General features: G+C 45.4%; 1 long non-coding RNA gene across 2 annotated transcripts in view; it reads left to right on the top strand.

The window, feature by feature from the left end:
- The first annotated feature begins 5921 nt into the window (after nt 1–5921).
- The window catches only part of LOC143923672 (uncharacterized), an 80496-nt gene continuing 65984 nt past the window's right edge, over nt 5922–20433 (top strand). The window contains exons 1-3 of one of the 2 annotated variants that reach the window (XR_013261753.1): nt 5922–6035; nt 8265–8343; nt 11770–12350. This is a non-coding gene — a long non-coding RNA (uncharacterized LOC143923672). Of the gene's footprint in view, nt 6036–8264; nt 8344–11769; nt 12351–20433 lie in introns of those variants that run through there. The other variant, XR_013261754.1, reaches the window with a different exon arrangement.

The following is a 20433-nucleotide window of genomic DNA, read 5'->3' as shown; positions in this document are numbered from 1 at the left end:
AGCCCCAGACAGTCTTAGGGACAGGATGAAGCTGATGAGTGTGACCTGGGGGGGTGGATACAGCTCATAAAGCCCAGGAGGTGGCCAAGATGGCGTTGGCCAGATGAGAAGACTGGCCTGGAAGTAGTGATTGAAATCAAGGCATCCGCCGTGCCTCACTTGAACACACCTCCCGCGGGTTGGGTAAATGACCTACGCGGGCCACAGTTTGAGGACCCCTGCTCCAGTCGCATGACAAGTCAGGGCAGTGTGAACCGGGGCTTATGCTGCTTTGCTTGCTACAAAACGGAGGACTCGCAAAGTGGGGTAGGCTTATAGAGGACACATCCAACGGCCTTGTCCTCAAAAGATTTCCAGCATTGATTTACTTTGAAGGTACCAGCTAGGATCCATGATTGCTCAGGCTATGTCCTGCACTGTATTCCAAGATATTACATTTACAGGCAAGTAAAGTATAAGTTGTGCATTTTTTGCAGGTAAAAAATTAGCATTTACAATGTTTTTTTTCTTTTCTTAGGAGCCTGGAAAGCATTGCACCAGCGATCAGAAGAAAGTGGGTGCAGTGTCAGGCTCCTGCAAACTTGTCAGTGTCGCTGTCTGCTCATACCTCCACTATGGGCAAGCAGTTACCTCAGTCCAGGAAGATCCAATGAACTACAATGATGTTCACCAGCGCCCTGGTAGTTCATTGAGAGCTACAAGCCTTCAGCTGCTAAGGATGTCTGTCAGTACTTGTAGTCTATTGACTCTCAGGACTCTTGTGAATAATGCAGCCATGTGGGCAGAGTCCCACACTGCTGCAGTGTTTTTAAATTGTGAAAGCGGTGCAGGGAGTAGATCCCCAGCAGGGGCGTACCAAGCGGGGGGCGGGGGGTGTTCTGCCCCAGGTGCCACACATTGAGGGGGGTGTAAGTGGCTGGGTGCCATTGCTATGGGGTTCACTCTGCACTCAGACACTGTCTGACAGAATCCTGAAGGGAATCCCTGGCTCTGGCTGCTCTGTTTTTATGAGTTTTTTGTGAGCTGGAACACCCCCAGCGCTGCGGCCGAAATAGTATGGTCTAGTTTCTGTTTTCCCCTGCTAGCTCCACCCACCACTGCTGAGCAGCCGAGCTGAGTGTGTCATCATCATTCAGCACGGGGGTGGCTGCTGTTACATTCTGTGTCCACATCATCTTCCGGAGTCTAAACCTTCCCAGCTGAAGCTGAGAGCCGAGGTGAGCTGGTGATAGGGGGTGTGTGGGGTGTGAGAAGACGCTGGAGGAGTGTGTCTGTCCTGTCATAGAAGGGGAAGGGGAAGGGGGTTGCTGTGTCCACCAACACCCAGGTATAGTGTAGCTGACCTGATGGGGAGGGGGGGATGCAGAATGCAGGCGTGTGCCGTGCACAGTTTGCAGAATGCAGGCGTGTGCCGTGCACAGTTTGCAGAAGGCAGGCGTGTGCCGTGCACAGGTTGCAGAAGGCAGGCGTGTGCCGTGCACAGGTTGCAGAAGGCAGGCGTGTGCCGTGCACAGGTTGCAGAAGGCAGGCGTGTGCCGTGCACAGGTTGCAGAAGGCAGGCGTGTGCCGTGCACAGGTTGCAGAAGGCAGGCGTGTGCCGTGCACAGGTTGCAGAAGGCAGGCGTGTGCCGTGCACAGGTTGCAGAAGGCAGGCGTGTGCCGTGCACAGGTTGCAGAAGGCAGGCGTGTGCCGTGTACAGGTTGCAGAAGGCAGGCGTGTGCCGTGCACAGGTTGCAGAAGGCAGGCGTGTGCCGTGCACAGGTTGCAGAAGGCAGGCGTGTGCCGTGCACAGGTTGCAGAAGGCAGGCGTGTGCCGTGCACAGGTTGCAGAAGGCAGGCGTGTGCCGTGCACAGGTTGCAGAAGGCAGGCGTGTGCCGTGCACAGGTTGCAGAAGGCAGGCGTGTGCCGTGCACAGGTTGCAGAAGGCAGGCGTGTGCTGTATATTGCTGTGTGACCACCACCCACCTATAGTAGCTGAGCTGTGATCTTACCTGGTAAGGGGGGGGGGGGGTGGTTTTGCTGTGTTCACAAACCAGGTATAGAGTAGATGAGCTGATCTGATAAAGGGGGATTTACACCCACATCTTGCAGCCATCAGATCCGTCCAGCAAGCAGCAGGTCACAGCAGCATCTTGCCATCTTCCCTGCAGCCCTCAGATCCCATCCACATCCAGCAAGCAACACGCCTTGTCAGCAGATCAGTTCCCAAATCTGAATCAAATCATCAATGCCAATGCTGTCCCCAGGGACAGATCCGATCTAGAGATCGCCATACAGTGGGATCTCTGGATCAGATCTGTCCCTGAGGACAGTAGATAATGCAAAGTATGGGCAGAGGAGGGTGTTTTTACAGTTGAGGGGGGGGGGGGGGGTGCCAGATATAGGATGGGCCCTGGGTGCCGAATGCTCTAGGTACGCCCCTGACCCCCGGCATGCTGTCATTGGGTGGGGGGAGCTGCAGGAGTGGGAACATGAAGGTGAACTTCTCTAAAATATTTTAATTGTATTTTTTATTGTCAAGTCTACCCTAGCATCTGTTGTTTCAAAACACTGAAGTGACTCCTAGGCTTGCATTTTACATTTGCATAAAACAAGTATGACAATTCTCTGTTGCCGTAGTTGGTTGTTCAGATTTTAAATGTTTTTTGTTTTTTTTTCCCTGTAAAGCACAACTCTGGGCTCAGCTGCCTGGACACTCACCCATCAGTATTTTATGCTTTTATTATTTTAATTTATACTTGTCTTTATCCAAAATCGTTGGGCTAGTCTGGCAATGCGCTTGGTCCTCTTCAGTCTTCATTTGGAGATGGGTGATCCTCATGGCACCTATGTAATGAGTTCAGTGCTGGGCTCTGCATCACTAAATAGTAAATGCAAACAGGATCTCCTCAGTCTCTGAGACGACAGATATACACTGGGTGTCCTTTACCTCAGAAGACTAAGGAAAACCGAGTACTGTGAGGGGAAGCTTCAGACATAAGCCCCATACACACTATCAGATTATCTGCTGAGTTTTTCCTTCAGATTTACCAAAACCATATAATATGAGGACAAACCTTAGGAGTTTCAATGTGTATGCAATCAGGCAGGCCCTTCTACTACATGGATTTGGTAAATCTGAAGGAAAAACTCAGCAGATAATCTGATAGTGTGTATGGGGCTTAAGGCCTCGTGCAGACTGGACGTTATAATAACCTTTGAAAAACTCACTGCAAAGCTACTGGCATTTTTATAAGTTTTTGCAATAGCATTTTTTAGCGTTCTTCAGCATTAGCGTTAAAAAAAAAAAAAAATTTTAATGGATCAAAAACGTTAAACGCTGGTGAGCCGTGTTTTTCTGTGTTTTTTTTTTTTTTCTTAACGTTGGAACGTTTTTACAGCTGAAAGCTGCCTCTCAGAACCCACTAGTTGTGGGTTTTTTTACAGCCAAAAACAGTTGATAACAGCCTATGCGTGCATGGACACATAGGATAAAATGCTGGAGAGTTTGACTGTAGAAAAAAACGTCTGAAGCCAAAAACGGCTGCTGCAAAAACATCCAGTATTTTTATTTATTTTTTGTAGTGTTACACATGTTTGTGTGTTAAAAGTGTGTGTATCTATATGTGTATCTATATGATTTTACAAGTGTTTTTATGTCACTCTTTATGCAGACTCAAAACACTTTTTTCCCAAAAAAAAACCACGGTGTGTTTGAACTGGAATATTTTTTGCATATTTTTTGTCAGTGTAAATAAACCTTAGACTGGGCCTTGAACAACTAAAGACTCATACACACGATAGGACTTTGTACAAACTTTCCCTTGGATTTTTGTACAAAGGGCGTCGGCCCTGAACTTGTATTGTATACACACAGCAGGACTTTTTCAGCCAACTTTCACCAAATCATGTGTTTTTTCTGCTCTTTACCGCCACCTTTGGTCAACTTCTGTATTGTTGTCTGATCTTTTGCATTGGTTCTGAGCATGCCTGTTTGTACTTTGTACAAAAGTCTTATGGTTTTCTGTACACACGATCAGACTTTGCTCCATCGGACTTTTGTTGCCAGAAAGTTTGTCCGTTCACACAGCCAACAAAAGTCTGATGAAAACCAAAAAAGTTTGTCCAATGGAGCATACACACGGTCGGATGTTGCTCCAAAACAGCTAATTTGCATGTTTGTTGTCAAAAAGTCTGATCGTGTGTATGGGCCTTAAGTTTTAAAGCAATATTTGTAAAGAATATATTTGCAGTCGTGCATTTTTTTTTTTTTTTTAATTCTTGGTTTATTGTTCCTCAGGTCAAAGAGCTAACCAAGCCTGCCATTAGCTCAGCTCCCATGTTTGGAGGACAACAAAACTCTTCCTTTCCCACTGCAAGTGAGTTTCCATTAAAGTTATGCAAGTCATACATGTTGGTATGTGGATACTGTTCACACTGATTACCGATGCGATAAAGGGAACACCAGTAGGCCAGCACAGACATGATTTCTGTATCAGGTGGATAAAAAATCATCAGCTTTACTTGGGGACACCCCATATGGCACCATTGTTTACATAGTTTTAATTCTATTTTAGATTTAGCTTCAGTAAACAGCCATTGTGTTCTAGATACAGAAACATCCTGTTCAAATTAACTTTTGACATTTTAACTACTTGCTTACTGGGCACTTAAACCCCCCTCAGTCCCAGACCAATTTTCAGCTTTCAGCGCTGATGCACTTTGAATGACAATTGCGCGGGCATACAACACTGTACCCAAATGAAATTTTTATCATTTTTTTCCCACAAATAGAGCTTTCTTTTGGTGGTATTTAATCACAGCTCTGAGTTTTATTTTTTGCTAAACAAACAAAAAAGATGCAAAAAAAAAAATCATGTTTTAATAGTTTGTTATAAAATTTTGCAAACGGGTCATTTTTCTCCTTCATTGAAGTGCGCTGATTAGGCGGCACTGATGGGCTGCATTGGTGGGCACTGATGGGCTGCATTGGTGGGCACTGATGGGCATAGTCAAGGCGGCACTAATAGGCACAGATAAGGCGGCACTGATGGGCAAAGATGGGCACCGATTGGGTGGCACGGATGGGTGGCACGGATGGGCACTGATAGGTACCACTGATAGATGGGACTGATGGGCTCTGATAGGTGGCTCTGATAGGTGGCACTGCTGGGCACTGATGGGCGGCACTGGGGTGCAGCACCTTTGAGACAGATTGTGGGCACTGTGGGTACTGCTGGGTGGCACTATGGGCACTGCTGGGTTGCACTTATTAGGGTGGCACTGCAGGGGGCAGGTGGGCACTGGCAGGGGGCAGGTGGGCGCTTGCATTGCTGGCCGTGATCGGGACTGATGTCCCGATCATGGCCGCCGGTGATCGGCTTTTTTTTTTTCTCCTCGCGCTATCAGCGCGAGGAGGAATACTAGCTGATTACCGGCTCCGTTATGTCACCCGATCAGCTGTCATTGGCTGACAGCTGATCACATGATAAGGGGTCGGGATCGACCCCTTGCACGGATCGGTGATCAGGCGAGTCTCATGGACTCGCCGATCACAGGCCGCTCGTACACGAAACAACGTCAATAGACGTAGTCCCGGAAAAGGAGATCCGCGCTGTAGCCGTGAATTGACTATAGCACGGGTCTCAAGTGGTTAAATTGTGAAAGCGAGTGCAGGGAGTAGACCCCCGGCAGGGGCGTACCAAGTGGGGGGCGGGGGAGGCATCCGCCCCAGGTGCCACACATTGAGGGGGGTGTAAGTGGCTGGGTGGCATTGCTATGGGGTTCACTCTTCACTCAGACACTGTCTGACAGAATCCTGAAGGGAATCCCTGGCTCTGGCTGCTATGTTTTTTGTGAGCTGGAACACCCCCAGCACTGCGGCCGAAATAGTATGGTCTAGTTTCTGTTTTCCCCTGCTAGCTCCACCCACCACTGCTGAGCAGCCGAGCTGAGTGTGTCATCATCATTCATCACGGGGGTGGCTGCTGTTACATTCTGTGTCCACATCATCTTCCGGAGTCTAAACCTCCCCAGCTGAAGCTGAGAGCCGAGGTGAGCTGGTGATGGGGGGTGTGTGGGGTGTGAGAAGACGCTGGAGGAGTGTGTCTGTCCTGTCATCCTTAACTCTGCTGGCCTGTCATAGAAGGGGAAGGGGGTTGCTGTGTCCACCACCACCCAGGTATAGTGTAGCTGACCTGATGGAGGGGGATGCAGAAGGCAGGCGTGTGCCGTGTACAGGTTGCAGAATACAGGCGTGTGGCAATGCGCTTGGTCCTCTTCAGTCTTCATTTGGAGATGGGTGATCCTCATGGCACCTATGTAATGAGTTCAGTGCTGGGCTCTGCATCACTAAATAGTAAATGCAAACAGGATCTCCTCAGTCTCTGAGACGACAGATATACACTGGGTGTCCTTTACCTCAGAAGACTAAGGAAAACCGAGTACTGTGAGGGGAAGCTTCAGACTTAAAGCGGAGGTCCACCCTAAAATGGACCTCCGCTCATCGGAATCCCCCCCCCCCCCCTCCGGCGCCACAATCGGCACCTTTCAGGGGGGAGGGGGGTGCAGTTACCTGGATAATCCAGGTAACTGCACCCACTTCCGGGCTAGCTCTCTGCGGAACGAGCGTAGGTTACGCCCCCGTTCCGCAAGCGCCCGCCCCCTTCAGCAAGTGCCCCGCTGCCTGCTGGGAAACACACAGCTCCCAGAGGCAGCGGGGACCGTCCGGATTGCGCCGCGCGGCTCGCGCATGCGCAGTAGGGAACCGGGAAATGAAGCCGAAAGGCTCCATTTCCTGATTCCCATACCCAAGATGGCGGCGGGACCCGGCAGCCGAGCGAGCGATCGGCTTCGGGTGCCGACATCGCGGGCGCGCTGGACAGGTAAGTGTCACTATTTAAAAGTCAGCAGCTGCAGTATTTGTAGCTGCTGGCTTTTAAAAAAAAAAAAAAAAAACGCGGAGTCCCGGTGGACTCCCGCTTTAAGCCCCATACACACTATCAGATTATCTGCTGAGTTTTTCCTTCAGATTTACCAAAACCATATAATATGAGGACAAACCTTAGGAGTTTCAATGTGTATGCAATCAGGCAGGCCCTTCTACTACATGGATTTGGTAAATCTGAAGGAAAAACTCAGCAGATAATCTGATAGTGTGTATGGGGCTTAAGGCCTCGTGCAGACTGGACGTTATAATAACCTTTGAAAAACTCACTGCAAAGTTACTGGCATTTTTATAAGTTTTTGCAATAGCATTTTTTAGCGTTCTTCAGCATTAGCGTTAAAAAAAAAAAAAAAAATTTAATGGATCAAAAATGTTAAACGCTGGTGAGCCGTGTTTTTCTGTGTTTTTTTTTTTTTTTTTTATTTAAAGTTGGACCATTATTACAGCTGAAAGCTGCCTCTCAGAACCCACTAGTTGTGGGTTTTTTTTACAGCCAAAAACAGTTGATAACAGCCTATGCGTGCATGGACACATAGGATAAAATGCTGGAGAGTTTGACTGTAGAAAAAAAACGTCTGAAGCCAAAAACGGCTGCTGCAAAAACATCCAGTATTTTTATTTTTTTTTTGTAGTGTTACACATGTTTGTGTTTTAAAAGTGTGTGTATCTATATGATTTTACAAGTGTTTTTATGTCACTATGCAGACTCAAAACACTTTTTTTCAAAAAAACAAAAACAAAAAACACGATGGAACTGGAATATTTTTTGCATATTTTTTTGCCAGTGTAAATGAACCTTAGACTGGGCCTTGAACAACTAAAGCCTCATACACACGATAGGACTTTGTACAAACTTTCCCTTGGACTTTTGTACAAAGGGCGTCGGCCCTGAACTTGTATTGCATACACACAGCAGGACTTTTTCAGCCGACTTTCACCAAATCATGTGGTTTTTTTTCTGCTCTTTACCGCCACCTTTGGTCAACTTCTGTATTGTTGTCTGATCTTTTGCATTGGTTCTGAGCATGCTTGTTTGTACTTTGTACAAAAGTCTTATGGTTTTCTGTACACACGATCAGACTTTGCTCCATCGGACTTTTAATGCCAGAAAGTTTGTCCGTTCGCACAGCCAACAAAAGTCCGATGAAAACCAAAAAAGTTTGTCCAACGGAGCGTACACACGGTCGGATGTTGCTCCAAAACAGCTAATTTGCATGTTTGTTGTCAAAAAGTCTGATCGTGTGTATGGGCTTTAAGTTTTAAAGCAATATTTGTAAAGAATACATTTTGCAGTCGTGCATTTTTTTTTATTTAATTCTTGGTCTATTGTTCCTCAGGTCAAAGAACTAACCAAGCCTGCCATTAGCTCAGCTCCCATGTTTGGAGGACAACAAAACTCTTCCTTTCCCACTGCAAGTGAGTTTCCATTAAAGTTATGCAAGTCATACATGTTCATATGTGGATACTGCTCACACTGATTACCGATGTGATAAAGGGAACACCAGTAGGCCAGCACAGACATGATTACTGTATCGGGTGGATAAAAAATCATCAGCTTTACTTGGGGACACCCCATATGGCACCATTGTTTAGTTTTAATTCTATTTTAGATTTAGCTTCAGTAAACATCCATTGTGTTCTAGATGCAGAAACATCCTGTTCAAATTAACTTTTGACATTTTAAACCCCTGAAAAATTGACTATTGCACTGTACAATTGGCCCTTCAGTGCAAAATATTTCAGTCAAATTCACTAATATGTCCTTAAATGCAAGCTAATCTCTGGCCCTTAACCACTTACAGACCGGACCATTTTGCTGGTCAAAGACCAGACCACTTTTTGCGATTCGGCACTGCGTCCCTTTAACTGACAATTGCGCGGTCGTGCGACGTGGCTCCCAAACAAAATTGCTGTCCTTTTTTTTCCACAAATAGAGCTTTCTTTTGGTGGTATTTGATCGCCTCTGTGGTTTTTATTTTTTGCGCTATAACCCAAAATAGAGCGACAATTTTGAAAAAAACGCATTATTTTTTACTTTTTGTTATAATAAATATCCCCCAAAAATATATATAAAAAAAAAATTTCCCTCAGTTTAGGCCGATACGTATTCTTCTACATTCAAGCGATTGATTGGTTTGCGCAAAAGTTATAGCGTTTACAAAATAGGGATAGTTTTATAGCATTTTTATTAATAATTTTTTTATTTTTATTTTTTTTACTAGTAATGGCGGCGATCAGCGATTTTTATTGTGGGGGACCCATCAGACATTTTTGACACATTTTTGGGACCATTGTCATTTATACAGTAATCACTGGTATATAAATGCAGCGATTCCTGTGTAAATGACACTGGCAGTGAAGGGGTTACCCAGTGGGTGGCAGTGTAGGGGTTAAGTGTTCCTAGGGATGTGTTACTAACTGTGGGGGGGTTGGGCTTAAATTTAGTGAACACTGATCTTTGCTCCAATCACATGGAGCTGAGATCAGCGTCACTAGTTGCTAGGCAGAATGGAGAAATGTTGTTTACAACGGCACTTCTCCATTCGGCCGCTCCGTGAGATGATCGCGGGGATGCCCGCGGCGATCGGGTCCCGCGACCGGACTCACGGGGATCCCGACCAGCGTGGGAGCGCGGCACCAGCGGCGCGCTCCCCGATGGCAGGGCGGCAAATTTAAAGGGACGTACATGTACGCCCATTTGCCTGCCCGTGCCATTCTGTTGACGTACATTGTCGTGCGCTGGTCGGCAAGTGGTTAACTAAACAAACAAACCTTTTAAATGTGGCACAGAATGACAGGGATGGGTCCTGGACAGCAGGTATATTTCCTCACTATTTGGGTTGTGGTCCCTTTTAAGGGGGACAGTTTGAAGACATTGTTGAGTACTCAGGGGTTCACAATCATGCAGGGTGAGGGGATCTGGGGTAGTCTGGCTGGAGAAGAGAGGACTTCCTTTTTTTAGTACATTCTGGATTGGTAAGGCCACATTAGTGACTTTCAAAGGTTTTAGGAGGGAAAAATCTTCAAACCTTGATTATGGAGACCAAGTCCAGAAAAGGAAGAAGAAACAGATGGCACCTGTCTGTGAGGGAGAGAGCAGAACACAGCTGATTGGGCAATGTGGACTAGCTTGTGGCCCAGACACGCTTGCTAAACACTTCTCAGATGACCCGTGTGTCGTATTTTTTTTTTTTTTAAGGTCAGTATGGGAACTTACCACTTTTGACCCTTTTCAACCACACTGTAAATGCCATAGACGCGTTTACAGTGTGTTTAAGGTGCGGTTGTCGTGAAGGGAAGAAGTGAATGGAGACCGTTGCAAAGTGTCAATGGCTACCAAACTCTGCAGGCAGCATTATTTTGGCCTCGCAGCAATGCTAACGCTGCAGTGGGAACACGTTCCTCCGCTCCCTATTGTAACAATTCAGTGTGGAATTAATAGGCGATTGGGAAGCAATAAAACACGACACAACCACCTCATTTCAACGCCTGTGTGAAAGAGCCCTTAGGCAGCTGGAAACTTGAAAATGAGTGGGACTGGAGGGGTGTGGACTGTTTTTGCACCAGAACTTGATAGTTTTTGCTTGCTGAAGACAAGCTGTTTGCCTGTTTTTGTTTCTCTATCAAGTGATGTGCATGAGTGCCTTGGCTTTCTGGGACTCTCCTGATTGGCAGAGACACAGGAGTGGTGCCATTATCTTCCGCTGCTGTCAGTCAAAGTCAATTAGCCAATCAGACAGGGGGCTGAACCACAGCTCCATGTCTGAATGGACACACAGAGCTGTGACTCGGCTCCAGTGCCCCTTTAGCAAGCAGCTTGCTGTGGGGGGCGCTCAACAGGAGGGAGGGGCCAGGAAGAGGGATCCAAGAAGAGGAGGATCTGGGCTGCCAAGTGCAAAACCATTGCACAGAGCAGGTAAGTAGGGGCGGCACAGTGTGTAGTGGTTAGCACTCTCACCTAGCAGTAAGCAGGGTCACTGGTTCAAATCCCAACCATGACGCTACCTGCCTGGAGTTTGCATGTTCTCCCTGTGCCTGCGTGGGTTTCCTCCGGGTTCTCCGGTTTCCTCCCACACTCCAAAGACATGCAGGTAGGTTAATTGGCTTCTGTCCAAAATTGGCCCTTGTATATGAATGTGGACCTTGGATTGTGGGCTCCTTGAGGTTAGGGACCAATGTGAGTGTGCAATGTACAGGGATAGGGGTAGACACTCACTGAGGTTGAACTGGATGGACTGGTGTCTTTATTCAACCTTACTAACTATGAAACATGTTTGATATTAAAAAAAAAAAAAAACTGACTTTAGTATCACTTTAAGCTTTCTAACCCTGCTACACTCTATCAAAAAAGATTTTGGCTGGAGTTGGAAGCACTTGTGACTATGTGTATGCATACACAGCATCTTGCACATTATGGCCCATTTACCTCCCAAGCTTATCCTCTTCCAGCAATGACCATTCCGGGCTTCCCATTGCCACTCTGTTGCAGTGGCTGCCATGCTCTTGGAATTATTCTACTGGACCAACATCTTCTTCTTCAGCAAGTGGGCAGGCACTGATAATGTAACTTCTAAACGTGTGTTGGAGCTACATTGTCCTGCCAAATGGGACTTCTTACAGATTCCAGGCATCTATGCTGAACATGTGCAATAGTCAGTGTTCAATTAAAAAAAAAAAGTTGCTAAAAAATAAAAAAGCGGTTTATAGCATAGTAATCCATGATAGCCTGTCTTTATGAATGTTTTCTCATTCAGACGTGCATTCAGGGGGCAGAAAGAGCAGGCAGCTGATCCACGGTTTTACTGCCTCACACTGATTTAACAGTAATCTCTTATTTTGCAGGCTCCTCCGCCAGCAGTGCACCTCAGTCTGCCAGTAGTTTCAGCTTCAAGCCGGATTCTCAGGCACCTAGTGCAGGGCCTATTTCCAGTTTTCCCACTGCTTCAGGATTTGCCAACAAACCGGCAATCAGTTTTAGCAATGCAGTCATGGGATCCGCAGCTTCATTTACTCTTGCGTTTATAGGATGTTTATATAGGATGTTTATATAGGATGTTTATATAGGATGTTTATATAGGATGTTTATATAGGATGTTTATATAGGATGTTTATATAGGATGTTTATATAGGATGTTTATATCGGATGTTTATATCGGATGTTTATATCGGATGTTTATATAGGATGTTTATATCGGATGTTTATATCGGATGTTTGTATATATATTTATATATTTATTGATATATTGTTGGAGCGAGTTTTAAGACGTGTTTAATAAAGGCTGTATCCAAGAGGTTTTCACTAGAGAACATTCCCACGTGCCCTCCACCTGCAGATCTTTCAAAGGTGGCAAAGCAAAGCAAGCCTGTTTATTGAGATGTGGGCTGTTTATTTTATATATTAAACATATTTTCAGAATTTAGAATTTTTGTTTTTTCTGAAAATCTTAGGGTGAAATTTTCAACATCGAGTTGAGTTTGTTAAAATATAAATATGTATATAAATTTATAATTTTTTTTATTATTTTTTTCCCAATGAAAAAATAAATCTGGTGCTTTTCCCTTACAAGTCTGTTAGATCTCTGTAAATAAATGTGGATGTGAGCAGAACTTAGCACAGCTGTGCTAATTTCAAAAGCTACAGCTGCTATGAGGAAAAAGAGAAGCACGGAATATAGCCTGAAAGGGTTAATGCAGTGCTGGCATGACAGGGGTGACTGAGGAGCAATATAAAGCACAAGGGCGGAGCTAGTGAGTCACTCGGGAGAAGATCACAGAGGAGGCAGCTTGTGTTTCTGGTGGTTTCTGACGGTAGACGGTTAATCAGAAAATGGTCTGAAGGTGTGGGGGGCTCGGGTTGTTATAAGATGTTTGTTTATAAGATGTTTGTTTATAAGATGTTTGTTTATAAGATGTTTGTATATATATATATATATATATATATTTATTGATATATTGTTGGAGTGAGTTTTAAGACGTGTTTAATAAAGGCTGTTGTGGCCAGTTTACTCCAGCAAAAGGTGTGGTCTCGTGTGTGTTTTTGTAGCAGAGACACTAGAGAATAAAATGGCGGTCCTTGCAACTTTTTATGTCACATGATATTTGTGCAGCAATTTTTTTTCAAACACATAAAAAAAAAAGTTTCATGAATTAAAAAAATCTGTAAAGTTGGCTCAAATTTTTTGTATAATGTGAAAGGATTTGTTACCTCAAGTAAAGAGATACCTAAACATGTCATAAAAATTGCGCACACTTGTGGAATGGCGCCAAAATTTGGTACTTAAAAATCTCCATAGACGAAGCTTTAACATATAACGTATATATATTTTTTTTTTTTTTTTTTTTTTACAGTTTTTATTTGACTACCGTTTACATATGTGTCTCGGCCTTTCCAGTCGCGCCCCCAGCATTGTTTACTTCCACCGGCCCAGACGTATTGTCATAATGTCGCTCCTGGGCCTCCGAGGGTCATAGAGATGACTGGGGACCATCTGATCACCAGAAATCTCTATGCTCGACTTCTGGCGGTGACCGATTCATTATCCGGCTCGCCAGTCGCATGGACCGGAGGACGGCGGGAGAGGGGGAGGAGAGTCCCCTCCCACCGCCTGTAAAAATGATCAAGCTGCTGAACTGCCGCCATGATTATTTGTGGGGTGCAGGGAATCTGCCGGCCGAAAAGATATCTGGATGATGCCTGTAGCTGCAGGCATCATTCAGATCTCCCCGCTTAAAGTATGATGTGCCTTGGGTGGGAAGTGGTTAAATCAATTCTTTAAAAAAAAAAAAAAAAAAAACTTCTTATACTTGCATTTGGTTTCGCACAGAGCAGCCCAAAACCTCCTCTTCTAGGGTCCCCTGCTGGCGTTCTTGGCTCTTCCTTTTCTCGTAGCTCCCTAATAGGAAGATGCTTCCTATGGGAGCCCACCTGAGGGCTCGCCTGAGTCGTGCTGCCTGGGTCCATAGTCCCAGACAATGCGGCTAGGCCCTGCTCCCCGATCCCTCAGGATTTGACTGGTAGGAGACAAAGGTTCCCACTGCTGCTCAAGTGCCTGTGAGAAGAGGAAGAGAGGGAAGAAAAGACAGCAACAGGGACAGCCCTGGCCACCCCAACATACACAGGTAAGTGTTGGGGGGGGGGGTGAAATAGTTAATGGGGTGTTAAAAAAATAAAAATCTTCATGCAGGGAATGCGTTAGGATCAAAAACCACTTAAGGCTTTAGAGCTATTTTAGGACCTCTGTCACCGAGAAGAAGCGTTACTCGGTGGGAGTCTCCCATGGAGGCGGAGCTGTTGCTTTTTTTTTTTTTTTTTTTTTTCCGGCTCTTAATAAAGGACTTGTCCCAAAATGTCTCCTGTCTTTACTATTTTTGACACTTTTTGTGAAATGGTAGGGGTTCCCGAAAGGGGACACAGAGTTTTACTCAAACCTATTCAAGGTTCAAAAACCAAACAGGGACACAAGGCCCATTTTGGACCTAAGATCCCTAAACCAATATCTACTGATCCAGTCCTCTGTCTGCTCAGTAGTAGCCTCACTCCAGATGGGAGACTTTCTAGCCTCCATTGATATAAAGGATGCGTATTTACACGTACCTATCTTTCAGCCTCATCAGAGGTTTCTGCGATTTACAGTAGAGGTAATTTTCAGTTTGTGGCTTTACCCTTCAGGCTTGCTACAGCTCACCGGGTGTTCACAAAGGTCCTAGCACCAGTACTGGGTCTTTTAAGGGCTCAAGGGATCCTGGTGCTTGAGTATATGGAGGATCTCCTGCTCAGAGATCACTCACTACAGGCTCTAGAACAGAGCATAACATGCACAGTGCAGTATTTGGAAAGCTTAAGCTGGATCATAAATACTGAAAAGTCAACCTTTTTTTTTAAACTTTATTAAGATTTATTTTGTTTACAAAATACATCAAAATTGAACATCCCCTCAGTCCCCCCCACCACCTTATCAGATAAAAATATAAAAAAGGATGGTTCATATCTTGGGTGGCCTAAGAGGGGATTGGTATCATGAGGGCCATCCTAGCTGATGTTCCATGTAATCTAGATTCCCACTCTATCACACTTCCCTCTCACCCCCATTCTCGCACACTTCCACCCTCTTCATTTGTCCTCTTACTTTAATTCTTATTGGGTCACTTTTCATCGTTAAAATATTTATTTTTTCACACTATTATTATTCACATATCAATCCCTCTGGCTTCCCACCAAGGTTTCCACATCTTGTCATGTTTCCTTAAAGTCCCTTGTTTTATATATAACGCTTTCTCTTTAAGAATTACCACATTCATGCTATTTATCCATTCTCTACGGGACGGAGGCGACACTGACAACCATCTTAGGGCAATCGGTTTCCTTGCCTGAAATGGGCATCTCGGGACCGCCGTCTGGCTCCTTCCTGGGTTTCCAACTCCCTCAACTAATCCCAGGAGACAATACTTCGCCTCCATCCTGGTGGAGGTTCCAAACACCCGATCAACAGTTCCTGTCACCTCCGCCCAGTAGCGGATCGACTTTGGGCATCTCCAAAACATGTGAATCATGTCTCCCGCCATGTCCCCGCACTGGGGGCAGCTTGCATCCGGCCATCGGCCAAATTGAAAGAGGTTACGAGGAGTATAATAGGTTCTATATAATAAGAACAGATGTGACATCCTCGGAGAGGGAGAGAGTGATACCAACGGAGCCAGTTCAAGAATTCGATTCCGTTGTATTTCGGAGATATCTCCCACATCTTTTTCCCACTTCCTCTTGTACATAGGGGTCTCTATCCCTCCCATTCTCCCCTTGTTTATATGTGGGTATATTTTCGAAATTAACCACTTCCCGACCAGCGCACGACGATGTACGTCAACAGAATGGCACGGGCAGGCATATTGGCGTACAGGTACGTCCAATATTCAATGCCGCCCTGCCATCGGGAGCGCGCCGCCGGCGGGACCCCCGTGAGTCCGGTCGCGGGACCCGCAGACTCGATCGCCGCGGGCATCCCTGCGATCGTCTCACAGAGTGGCTGAATGGAGGAAATGCTGTGTAAACAACATTTCTCTATTCTGCCTAGCAACTAGTGACGCTGATCTCTGCTCCATGTGATTGGAGCAGAGATCAGTGTTCACTAAATGAAAGCCCAACCCCCCCCACAGTTAGTAACACACCCATAGGAACACTTAACCCCTACACTGCCACCCACTGGTTAACCCTTTCACTGCCAGTGTCATTTACACAGGAATCACTACATTTATATAGCGGGGATTATTGTATAAATGACAATGGTCCCAAAAATGTGTCAAAAATGTCAGATGGCTCCCCCACAATGTCGCAGTCACAATAAAAATCGCTGATCGCCGCCATTACTAGTAAAAAAAAAATAATAAAAAATTATTAATAAAAATGCTATAAAACTATCCCTATTTTGTAAACGCTATAACTTTTGCGCAAACCAATCAATAATCGCTTATTGCGATTTTTTTTTTTACCAAAAAGATGTAGAAGAATACGTATCGGCCTAAACTGAGGGAAAAAATGTTTTTTTATATATTTTTGGGGGATATTTATTATAACAAAAAGTAAAAAATAATGCGTTTTTTTTCAAAATTGTCGCTCTATTTTTGTTTATAGCGCAAAAAATAAAAACCGCAGGGGGGATCAAATACCACCAAAAGAAAGCTCTATTTGTGGGAAAAAAAGGACGTCAATTTTGTTTGGGAGCCACGTCGCACGACCGCGCAATTGTCAGTTAAAGCGACGCAGTGCAGAATCGCAAAAAGTGGTCTGGTCTTTGACCAGCAAAATGGTCCGGTCTGCAAGTGGTTAAACCCTTTCCTGTTTCTGCATTATTTTTTGAAGAACACATGGACATCACTGAAGAGGAGAAAGCTGTTCTTTTTGCACCGTGAATGCACAATTGCACTTTATATTTGGACTGTTTATGATTTTTTTCACTTTATTATTCACCATTGGATCATTTCTATTTTAAATTAATATTGTGTTATTAGCATTTTTATATGCACTGCAGCACTTTAGTTTGTTTTATCACTAGGTTTTATCACAGCACAAGTGGTATTTTGCTGGATACACAGCACAAGTGTAATTTTTGTTGTTGACACATTAATTATTTGTAGTTTATCACGTTTTTATGACATCTCTATTTTTATACACTTGAACACTTTATTTGCAAGTTTATGATAAGAATTCTTGCTTTACATTATTTAGAATCATTTTTTTTATTCTGTGGGATATATTTTCCAATTTTTTATTGTATTTATGGTAGCGCAGCACCTTTTTTATCACTGATATAGGCCACTGTTGTGGCACTGTCGGATTGGATTCTGACAGGGCAATCCCGTAAATCTGAGCGTCCAGGCGCGTTGCAAGGTCATTTCTGATTTGGACCTTTTTCCTTGGACAGATGCTTCTTCCAGGACTGCTCCCCAGCCCAGACGGCTGGTATCTGTTGTTACCACCTTCCAGGTAACTGGTAGAAAGGATCTTCCTTTTTTGAAGATTCTTGGGTTTCAACCAACTGAGGTGTTGACGCACTTTGGGGATAAACGCATTGGGAAGTCTAGAGCTTGGATCTTCTTGTTCCAAGTTGACAGGATACTGTTTTGCAAGAGTCTTGAATGCAACTGCGCTTAAAGAATGGCCTCGAATGAAGCCACCATCTTTCCCAACAATTTCATGCAAAGTCGAATAGAAGGATTCTTCTTTGTTTTGACCAACTGAATCAGTTCCCTTATAGAACTGTTCCTTGCCTGGGGCAAAAACACTTTCCTCTGAGCTGTATCTATGATAGGACCCAAGTACTGCAATCTCCTTGATGGTTTTAAGGGGGATTTCTCTAGGTTGAGAATCCAACCTAGGTATTCCCGGTAGCTGACTGCGGTGACCAAGCATTGGTTTAAGCAGGCTACCGATTGATCTATCAAGAGTAAATCATCTAAGCTAGAATCGTTAAACCTTGAGCCCTTAATTTGGTTAAAGGAGGAGCCAGGACCTTTGTAAACACTCAAGGTGCAGTAGCTAGACCGAAAGGCAGAGCTACACACTGAAAATTAAGATTTTCTATCTCTATCCAAAGCTAGAAAGAGAGAGGTTTTTTTTTTTTCTGGATCCCTGGGAACGTTTATCTGAGAAAATGAGGAGACGGGAACTCTCTGAACTCTAGTTTATAACCTAGAGATAGAAAGCCACCCATCTGTCTCATCACTGTTCCTGCCAGACCCTTGAGAACTGCAGAAGTCTTGCCCCCATTTGAGTGAGCGGGGGCGCCCCTTCATAAGGAGGTTTTAGTATTTTGTTTTGTGGGTTTCCTCCCCCCAGTATCTCTTTTGACCCTGGGGCTGACCCTGAGGTCTACCTCTTGAACCTGAGGGTGGAGGCCTTCGTGACTGCCTGCAGGCTGATGCTCCTGGCACTGGAGAAGAAGCTTGTTTAAAAGAAAAAGCTTAAACTTCTTCTTAACTTGTAAAAGGGAACTTTTGCCATTAAAAATTCTTTGGATGTTTTTATCCAGATCATCCCCAAATAACCATTCGCCGTGAAATTGAAAACTGGCCAAGAGCTTTTTGCATGGCGCTTCGGCTGACCAATTTTTCAACCATAAAATTCTACGCACATGTACCACCCCTAGCATAAGCTGTGAGGCTTGGAGAATAGAATCTCTCGTAGTGTCTACTGTAAAACATAATGCCTCTGATATCCCAGGCAAATCCTGGGCCTGCTGATCAGGAATAATCTTGATTACCTCTCTAAACTGGTCTTTTAAGGACTGAGATACCCCGATCGCTGCCAGCGCAGGCTGAACCACTGAACCTGCCAGCTAAATATAGTTTTTAAATAGGAATTCCAACTTATTATTTGTTGGATCCTTCAGCATTTGAGCATTGTCTACTGGACAAGTCAAGTTTTTGTTCACAGAGGATATAGCAGCGTCAATTGCTGGAATCCCCCATTTCTTACGAAACTCTTCCTCCATAGGATAAAGTGTTGAAAACTTTTTTGGAGGAAAAAACTTTATCTGGTTGCTCCCATTCAGAATACATCGGCTTATTTAGTAATGAATGGCTAGGAAAAGCATTGAATAGTTTGGGGAGGCTTTAGTGAGAGATTTTACCAACAACCTTTCTTATTAACCTAATCCTTCCATATTAGGTTCTTCGGAAGAGGAGTCACTAGCCTCTTCCTGGTCCCCTGAGAGAAATTTGTCATCTCTTGCCCCCTGTTCCTCAGTTTGAGGGTCCTGAGTAATGGACGGGGGCCTGTTATGTTTAGTCCCACTCTGGGGAGGGAAAAAACCTCTTTAGTAATATATACAGGGGCTGCAGTGTTCAGAGCAGCTGCAGCACCCAACATCCCTGATGGCTCACTCTGATCAGCCAAATTACTCTCGGTGGAGGATGCCTTTTGAGATGGTTCTAGGCTTCCTTGTGGCTGTAGAAGTCTTTCTAGAGCCCTTTTTTGAGATTCTTTTACCCTCCCCATCTGACCATAGCCCGATGCACAAAGCAGAGGTACTACCAGAAGGAATGCATCCACTGCTTGAGCAATAGTCCAGCCCTGCCGCTGCCAACAATGCTCAGCTTGATGGAAAAGTAAATGTGTCAAAAGAAATGCCTCTTTCATGCCACTCTTGCTCTTGTGTCCCTCTGCAGCTTGCAGCAGTAACAATGGTGCTTTTTAAAACACATTTTCCCCAATCGTCTTTCAGGACAGCCACCTTAGAGAGACACCGGCTCCTCCCCTCTGAGGAAACACCGCCTTCAATTTCATAATTTAAGCCTCCTCCTCCCTTCGTTCCTCAGTTATGGTGTTTCCTCCGGCGGGGAGACACCGCCAAGGAACCTTAAGGCTGAATTCGGTTGGTGAAACTGAAGCCATCCGAGCGGAGCCCCGGCCCCGTTCGGCTATCCGACCGTTCATCGGTCGGTCCAGGACAGTCCTATCAGCGGGGAGCTGAAGTGTTCGTACTGTCCATATACCCTAAACTCCGCTTGGGGAAAGCAGGAAGTTTATGGGGTCGTCCGTTCGTTCACCCGCGGGTGTTTCAACGGAACAAACAGTCCAGTCGGCTGGGGAAGCTGAATACTCGACTGACCTTTACACGCACTCCAATCTTCGCTTGGGGAAAGCAGGAAGTCTTTGGAGAGGTTCATCCCTGCGTTTCGCCCAGTGGGGTACTGAACGAAGGCGTCCAGGGCCCCCCTGTGTATGCAGCCGGCTGGGAGCTGGAAGCCGGACCGGTAGGCGGGCGACGTCAGTTCCGGTGGGGGCGGACCCCTTCGTTCGATCCGCGTCTTCCGGTTCCGGACGCGGCACGTGCAGGGGAACCTAGCGTTCGGCTGGTGCAGCCTCTCTTCTCACAGTTGCACAGGTAGCTGTTAGAGGCACGTTCGTACCACGCTTCCTCAACGGGAGAATGTCCGAAGCAGAGGCTTCAAAAACTCCTGGAGATAACAGCACCAGCCACTCGAAGGTAAGAGGAAACCTGGGGAGGTGTT

The sequence above is a fragment of the Lithobates pipiens genome, unplaced genomic scaffold, assembly GCF_037356315.1.
Source record: "Lithobates pipiens isolate NorthernLeopardFrog02 unplaced genomic scaffold, aLitPip1_a1.2 Scaffold_22, whole genome shotgun sequence".
In the NCBI taxonomy this organism is placed as follows: Eukaryota; Metazoa; Chordata; class Amphibia; order Anura; family Ranidae; genus Lithobates; species Lithobates pipiens.
Note: the sequence above shows the minus strand (reverse complement) of the source record. Positions and strands in the feature narration are given on the sequence as shown.